At 43.6% G+C, this 8778-nt stretch overlaps 1 pseudogene; it reads right to left on the reverse strand.

Moving 5' to 3' along the window:
• The window catches only part of LOC120318249, a 227066-nt pseudogene that overhangs the window by 20826 nt on the left and 197462 nt on the right, over positions 1-8778 (reverse strand).

Below are 8778 nucleotides of genomic sequence, written 5' to 3' on the forward strand. Positions count from 1 at the left end.
TGAAGAGGATGGCACCATAGCAATGAAGTATGGAAAAGTAATGATGGAAGTACCCCATGAAGAGGAATGGAGGATGGTGATGCTGGCACGAATAGTAAAACAAAATGCCAGATGGGAGGAATTTGATGTACCATACCTGTGGGCAGAAGACAGCCCCCCTGGTTTTGCCCGGCATCATCCCCCAATCATAGTTGGAGAAATTCCAGCAAAAGCACCCATCAGAATTAGGCAACGCACGTATCCTAGATCCGTGGCACAAGCTATCCAGGATGTGATAGACCTATATGTAGCCCATCATATTCTAGTCCCTATAGAATCAAAATGGAACACCCCAATTCTGCCAATTCCAAAGGGAAAAGGCAAATTTCATCCTCTACAAGACCTCCGTGTCGTCAATATGGCCAGTCACAATACATCCAGTAATACTGAACCCCTATGTCATTTTAGCACTAATTCCACAGACGGCTAAGTGGTTCTCAGTAATCGATCTGAAAGATGCTTTCTTCACAATACCTATATATGAGAAGAGCCAGCACCTGTTTGCTTTTGAGTGGGAGAATCCAGTGTCTGGAAGAAAACACCAGTATGCCTGGACGCGGTTGCCCCAGGGATTTAAAAACTCCCTGACCCTTTTCAGAGCTGCATTGGGAAAGGATTTGGAGGACCTGGACACCCCTTACCCAGATGTTGTGTTGCAGTATGTTGATGATTTACTAGTCACAGGTCAGACGGAAGATGACTGTTGGCAGAATACCTATGAGTTGCTTCATCTTCTGCAAGATCGGGGTTACAAGGCATCCCGGAAGAAAGCCCAATTGGTTGCGATGAAAGTTACATATTTGGGATATGACATAGAGGAAGGAAAGAGAATTCTTGGACATGAGAGGAAAGGGGTCATCTGCCAGCTACCTGTACTGAAGAATAGGAAAGAGTTAAGAGGATTTCTGGGTGCTGCTGGCTTTTGCCGAATATGGATCCCTAATTTTAGTTTAATAGCAAAGCCCCTGTACAAGGCAAGAAAGGGGGGTGTCACAAAACCGTTGCGATGGGAAAAGCAAGAAAATAATAGCTTCACTGCTCTCAAGGAGGCTCTAGTGCACGCCCCTAGTTTAGGGCTACCATACTTGGAAAAGCCATTTCAGTTGTTTGTAGATACAAAGCAAAATGTAGCAATAGGAGTTCTCACCCAGAAAATAGAAACTTTGCATCGTTCTGTTGCTTATCTGTCTTAACAGCTTGATAATGTAACCAAGGGCTGGCCGGCATGCCTTAAAGCGATTGCTGGAACACATTGTTAACACAGGAAGCTAATAAATTAACTTTTGGGCAGAAATTAGATATTTACACACCGCATGCCCTCAAAGCTATTTTGGAAGCAAAGGGACATTTGTGGCTGACCAACCCACGCATGTTAAAGTATCAAGCCCTTATAACACATAATCCAATGGTTACATTAATACAATCAAACTCACTGAATCCAGCCACATTGCTGCCTGAACCAGACTTGGAAACCACACATAGTTGTATACAAACTATCAAAGAAATGTATGCTAGCCGCCCGGACATGAAGGATGTTCCCCTTCTTAATCCAGATTTTACATTATATACCGATGGAACTAGTTTTATACAGGAAGGAACTCGGAAGGCAGGATACGCTGTGTTGACTTTGGAGGACGTCTGGGAAGCTGAGCCCCTTCCCCCCGGCATGAGTGCTCATCTGGCTGAATTGCATGCATTAACTAGAGCCCTAGAGTTGGCAAAAGGAAAATGTGTTAATATTTATACAGACTCCAAGTATGCGTTCCTGACAGTGCAAATTCATGGAGCCTTATACAAAGAAAGAGGTCTAATAACAGCAAGGGGAAAGGATGTTAAGCACGGATCACAGATATTGCATCTGCTGGATAGCGTGTGGAAACCCAAGGAAGTAGCTGTGATGCAGTGTAAAGGGCATCAGAAGAGAGCATCAGACATTCAGCTGGGAAATAATAAGACAGACTGGGAAGCTCGTATTGCAGCACAAAAGGCACATGCTGTGCAGACAAACTGCTTGGCTTTATGGGTCCCTACAGAGAGAGAGCAAATTAAACCAAACTACTCCCTAGAAGACTTAAAGCAAATTGAGGCACTTGAAGCACGGCAGGAAAATGGTTGGTGGATCCTGCCGGACCAACGAGTCTTTATTCCGGGATATATGGCATGGGATGCAGTGCAGCAGGTTCATAAGCAACTGCACCTGGGGAAGACAGTGTTGGCAGATGCCCTGAAGCGGGAGGTCTATATTGACAAAATACACAGCATTGCAGCAAATGTTTGTGCTAGATGTGAGATTTGTGCAGCCAACAACCCAAGGCAAGGACCCCAACTGCCTCAGGGATACCAACCAAGGGGAAACTACCCCTTTGACTCTCTGATGATTGACTTTACTGACATGCCACGTTCCGGTCCTTATAGAGCTATGCTAGTTATCGTATGCACATACACTGGATGGCCGGAGTGCATTCCAATAAGGACGAAAAAGGCAACTGAGGTTGCAAAAGCCTTGCTTCACATTATTATTTCCCGGTATGGGTTGCCATCTAGAATCTCTTCAGACAATGGTCCTGAATTTATCCATAGAGCTACCCAAAGGATAGCGGCTATGCTAGGAATAACATGGAAGCTTCACTGTAGTTTCCATGCTCAATCGGGAGAAAGGGTGGAGAGAATGAATAGAACTATTAAGGAGAAACTGCAAAAATATGTCAGGAAACCCACCTCAAGTGGCCAGACACTTTAAACATGGCACTGGTTGCAGTATGGTGTGCTCCATAAAGAGGGTTACTACTACTACTACTACTAATAATAATAATAATAAAGTTGAAAGGGACCTTGGAGGTCATCTAGTCCAACCCCCTGCTCAGGCAGGAAACCCTATACTATTTTAGACAAATGGCTGCCCAGTATCTTCTTAAAAAGTTCCAGTGTTGGAGCATTTACAGCTTCTGGAGGCAGCTTGTCCCACTGGTTAATTGTTCTCACTGTCAGGAAGTTTCTCCTTAGTTCTAGGTTGCTTCTCTCCTTGATTAGTTTCCATCCCTTGCTTCTTGTCCTGCCTTCAGGTGCCTTGGAAAATAGCTTGACTCCTGTATCTGTGGCAACCTCACCACTGAGCAAGAGTTGAGAAAAGAGCTGTACGTTACCTTTTTATTATTCCATTTATTATTAAACTTATTCACTGCACATTTCAATATAAGGCGACTCTACGCATCTTGCCTTGCCCTAATGTTCATAACAACACTATCCACTTTTTTCCTTGTCAAAAGCTAATGATAGTTCTTACACAATGGATTTTTAAAAATGAAACATTTTCCACATCAATTTTTTCTCACATCGCCACCACCAAGGAGGACGCAACAAATTTGTCAGCCACTTGGTGCTGCCGTCAAAGGGAAACCCAGGTACCTCCAAGAAAATGAGATCCTGTGATCAAGGTCAGGACTCCTTTTCTCAATTCAGCGTTACTACAGCTCTTCTCCAACAGGTTCATCTGCAAAGCAGTCATTACATGTGAAATTTTATACTGCTTTTTTTTGGGGGGGGGGCCTTGGGCCAATTTCCCGCACACCCATCACCCACTTTTTGGGAGATCTTCCGGAGGCAGCCGTCATTTTCAGTGCACCCCCCCCCCAATTCCTGCAGTGTTAAGGTAGCAAAACAGAGCAGTTTCTCTCTCACACCCGACACTGACCCAGAAGCAGCCGCCATTTTGACTCAGAGGCAGGTGTTGCAAAATGGCAGCTGCTCCCACCAGTCCACTGCATGGCCTGGGGATGAATCCCAGGAACACTGAAAATGATGGCTGCTTCCAGGACACAGTCATGTAATCCAGGGATGTATGGCCTGCCCTCCTTTTGCAATGTGAGATCAGAAACCTTCAAATGTAAGGAGGATCACGGTGAAGTCTGGTAGGGAAGGAGTGGGAAAAAGTTTGGGGGGGGGAGGGCTGGAGGGACCCAAGTGTTGGGAAGCAGAGTATGGGGTGTCTCAGGACGTAGAGGCCTAGGTAGGCCCTGAGAAGGGAAGCCTGGGTCATTCTAGGCCTCCAAGAGCTTCCCCCAACACAGTGGTAGCCAGTGTTCGTCTTAACGACTCACACATTAACAGTTGTATATCAGTGACTAGAATAGAATTGAATAGAGCTGGAAGGGACCTTGGAGGTTTTCTAGTCCAGCCAACTGCTCAAAAAGGGGAACTTATACCATTTCAGACAAGTGACTGTCCAGTCTCTTAAAAACCTCCAGTGATGGAGCGCCCACGATTTCTGGAGGCAAGCTGTTCCACTGGTTGATTGTCCTCACTGTCAGGAAGTTTCTCCTTAATTCCAGGTTGCTTCTCTCTTTGATCAGTTTCCAACCATTGTTTCGTGTCCTGCCCTCTGGTGCTTAGGAGAATAATTTGACCCCTTCTTTGTGGCAGCCTCTCAAATCCTGAAATACTAATATCATGCCACCCCTATTTCTTTCTTTTTTTTTCTTTAGACTAGCAAACCCAAGTCCTGCAGCTGTTCTTCATATTTTTAGTCTCCAGGCCTTGGATCATCTTAGTTGCTTTTCTCTGAACTTTTTCCAAACTACTTATATGCTAGCTTGGGAATTCTGGAGCTCATAATCTGGAGATAGAAGACTGAAACTCCACATGTGCAAGATAGAAGACTGAAACTCCACATGTGCAAATTCCATAATCAAAATACAAACACCTAAAAGCCTTTTTGAGGAATTCCACAACTTCTGCAAAAGGAAATATCCCAAAAAGTTTTGCCGATAACCAGAAACAGCTAATCCTCAACTTACAGTTCACTTAGGGACCATTCAGTTAGAACGGCATTGAAAATAGTGACTTATGACCATTTTTCACACTTATGACTGTTGAAGCATCCTCACGGTCACCTGATTTACATTCGGATGCTTGACAACTGACTCACATTTATGACAGTTGCAGAGTCCTGGGATCATGTGATCACCTTTTATAATCTGACAAGCAAAGGGGAAGCCAGATTCACTTAATAACTGTGTTACTAATTTAACAAATGCATTGATTCACTTAACAAATGTGGCAAGAAAAGTCCTAAAATGGGGCAAAACTCACTTAACAAACTTCTCACTTAGCAACATAAATTTTGGGCTTAATTGTGGTCATAAGTGGAGGACTACCTGTAGTCAATTTCTCACCTACATTCTCAAAGAGATCAGAAATTAAACTCAAGTCTTCTCTAAACTCATCAACTTTTGCCTTGTGTGGATTTCCTTGTGTGCAATAAGAGATGATTTACGCATGAAGTACCGTCCACAGACTGGACATCTGAAAGGCTTCTCCCCTGTGTGTAAAGCTACATGACTTAGAAGACTAGACCTACTACTGAAATCTTTTCCACACTCCGGACATTCATATGGTTTCTCTCCTGTATGCGTCCTCTGGTGTATCACCAGGGTGGAATTCCGACTGAAACTTTTCCCACACTCTGGACACTCATATGGCTTCTCTCCTGTGTGGGTCCTCTGGTGTATCACCAGGTGGGAATTCTGACTGAAACTTTTCCCACAAATAGGACATTCAAAGGGTTTCTCTCCTGTGTGGGTCCTCTGGTGTATCACCAGGCTGTAATTTTGACTGAAACCTTTCCCACAAATAGGACATTCAAAGGGTTTCTCTCCTGTGTGAGTCCTCTGGTGTATCACCAGATGGGAATTTGTAATGAAACTTTTCCCACAATCAGGACAGTCATATAATTTCTCTCCTGTGTGAGTCCTCTGGTGTATCACCAGGTTGGAATTCTGACTGAAACTTTTCCCACAATCAGGACATTCAAAGGGTTTCTCTCCTGTGTGAGTCCTCTGGTGTATCACCAGGTTGAAATTCTGACTGAAACTTTTCCCACAATCAGGACAGTCAAAGAGTTTCTCTCCTGTGTGAGTCCTCTGGTGTTTCACCAGGGTAGAATTCTGACTGAAACTTTTCCCACAATCAGGACATTCAAAGGGTTTCTCTCCTGTGTGAGTCCTCAGGTGTCTCATGAGGTGGGAATTTCCAATGAAACTCTTCCCACAATCTGGACAGTTATACAGTTTCTCCCTGATGTGAGTCCTTTGATGTATTACCAAGTCACCATGCATGCCAAAGCTTTTATCACATTGGGAAAACGTGTAGGACTTTTGTCCTGGGTGGGTCCTTCCATCAATCACAAGGGAGCTGTTCTGATCAAAACTTTCGCCACATTCGGATAATTTGTATGGGTTTTCTCCAATATGGATACTCTCATCCATAATCAGCTCTGATTTGAAATCTGTGGTTTCCCCTAAATAAGCACATCTTTGCAGCTTTTCCATCTTTGATACTCTTAAGGTGATCAAAAAAAAAATGGTGATCTCTTGTTTATTGAAGCTTTTAATCAAAGCTGTTTTCTTCCTCACAGGGCGAGGCCTGCATTACTGTCTGCCTTCTGTTTGTTTCCAATTGACCTTATCCTCCCCACTGATTTCCAGATATTTCCCTCTTTTTCTGAATGGAAAAATAATCTCCTTTGATCTTTTCATATATTATATCCTTGAGTTCTGCATAAATTGCTCATTACAGCTTGAAAACTGTTGTTGATTTTCTCTCCTTTGTTTCACTTCTTCAAGGAGAAGAATTGGGTGGCTTTCTGAAGGAAATGGAAAATATTTTTATTTTGGGCTTGATTTTCTTTCCTTTTCAATGTTGCTTGTTATTCTCAGTTGTCCGGTGTGCTCTTATTGCCATCCTCTTTGTCTATAAGATTCAAAGATAAGTGTAAATTTATGTATAGAATGATTGCAGAAGATGTGAGAAAAAGAAAAAAAAAGTATACATTACATTGAAAAGCAAACATGCCACAATGCTAGAATGACATTAATTATGATTGATAGAAGATTACAGAGATCCAAGTTCAAATACCTATTCAATCATGAAATTCTATTATTGACTTGTGTCAATCACAAATTCTTAGCACTGTAAAGGGTTATCATCAATTATATCTGGAAGTGGATAGATTATACAATTCTACAGAAGTACAAATACACACACCTATAGTCAGGGCTTTTTTTCTCATAGAACGCACAGAATGGAGTTCCGGCACCTTTTTTGGATGGAACCTTGTAGGGTAGGCAAGGCAAGTTGCATGATGTGTGTGAGTTCCAGCACCTTTTTTTTATTTTTTAGAAAAAAAGCACTGCTTATAGTGATGCATATATGTGGAAAATCTATTTGTTTTCAGCCAGAAAAATGTCCTCAGCTCCAAGTAAGGGCAGAAAACACTGTCCACAACTATTCTGATGACATCCCAATTCAAGTAGTCCTCACTTATTGACTGCATTTGGGACTACATCTGTGTCACTAAGCAGCCCAATCATTAAGCATGATGGCAGTGCCAACCTACACCTGGTCCTCTGCATGAGGGTTGTTAAAGGCAATTTCGCATGACTGTGACTTGCAACTTCTTGCCAGCATCCCCACGGATTTTGCTTATGGGAAGCTAGCTGGGAAGGTCACAAAAGGGGATCGCAAGCGTAGGATGCTGCGACTATCCTAAATGTGCAGCGAACCGAACAGCCCCGCTTGCTCCCGGCTTCTCCTCCGACCTGCCCTCAACTCACCTTCAAGCTGCTGCTTCAACCCTGGGAAGAGCACAAAAGCCACCCTGCACATCACTCCCCTCCCATGGGTGAGCCGGAGGAGGAAGTCCCTACAAGGTTCTATCTCCACCTATCCTTTCTAGCAACAAAGTACTCGATGGTTTTAACTCCTTTAAGCTAAACCACAGTGGGGCTAGTGCAGGGGTTCTCAACCTTGGCAACTTTAAGACTGGTGGACTTCAATTCCCAGAATTCCTCAGCCAGCAAAGCTGGCTGAGGAATTCTGGGAGTTGAAGTCCACCAGTCTTAAAGTTGCCAAGGTTGAGAACCCCTGGGCTAGTGTATTGCTGGCTTTCTAGGCAGAGATATTGCCTTCCTGGTCGCCATCTCCTGACAGGAGGCGGAAAAACATGCTTATCCCATATCTACCACCCTAAGGCACTGATTACATACATGCTATCAAGTAACTGAGCCAAGCGAAACAGAGAAATAGTGACACTAGGTTGGATCCCTCCATCTGTCTCCATCTGTTACTTCTCCTGATCTCAGATGCTTTAGAAAATAAGTTGACCCCCTCTTTACTTTGTCAGCCTCCAAATAATATTGAAGCACTGCTACCATGTCACCCTCAGTCCTTCTCCATGTTAGATTAGACCAGGGTAGGCAACCTTGGCTCTTTTATGACTCGTGGACTTCAGCTCCCAGAACTCCCAGCATGGCTCAGCTTGGAAACCTCTCCCTTTCCCCTCAGCATGGCTGGCTCAGGAATTCTGGGAGTTGAAGTCCACGAGTCATAAAAGAGCCAAGGTTGCCTACCCTGGATTAGACATATCCAGTTCCTGCAACTGTTCTTTTATAAGTTTTACCTTCCCATCCCCTAATCATCTTTGTTGCTCTTCTCTGAACTCCTTCTAGAGTCTCAATATCTTTTCTGTATCATGATGACCAAAACTGGATGCAGTATTCTGTGTAGTCTTTTCAGTCAGTATATGCAGTACTAGTCCTTCATGTCATGTCTATGCAGATTCTCAGTCATCCAGGTCATGGTTGCCCCAAGGTGTTTTTTCAAGAGGCCACTGGACTTTCTTTGTTTTTCCTTGAAGATGTTCCACTTCTCATCCAAGAACTTTCTTCAGAACTGTCTTCAAGC

Source organism: Crotalus tigris, unplaced genomic scaffold, assembly GCF_016545835.1.
Source record: "Crotalus tigris isolate CLP2741 ecotype Arizona unplaced genomic scaffold, ASM1654583v1 scf7180000020145.1122116, whole genome shotgun sequence".
In the NCBI taxonomy this organism is placed as follows: Eukaryota; Metazoa; Chordata; class Lepidosauria; order Squamata; family Viperidae; genus Crotalus; species Crotalus tigris.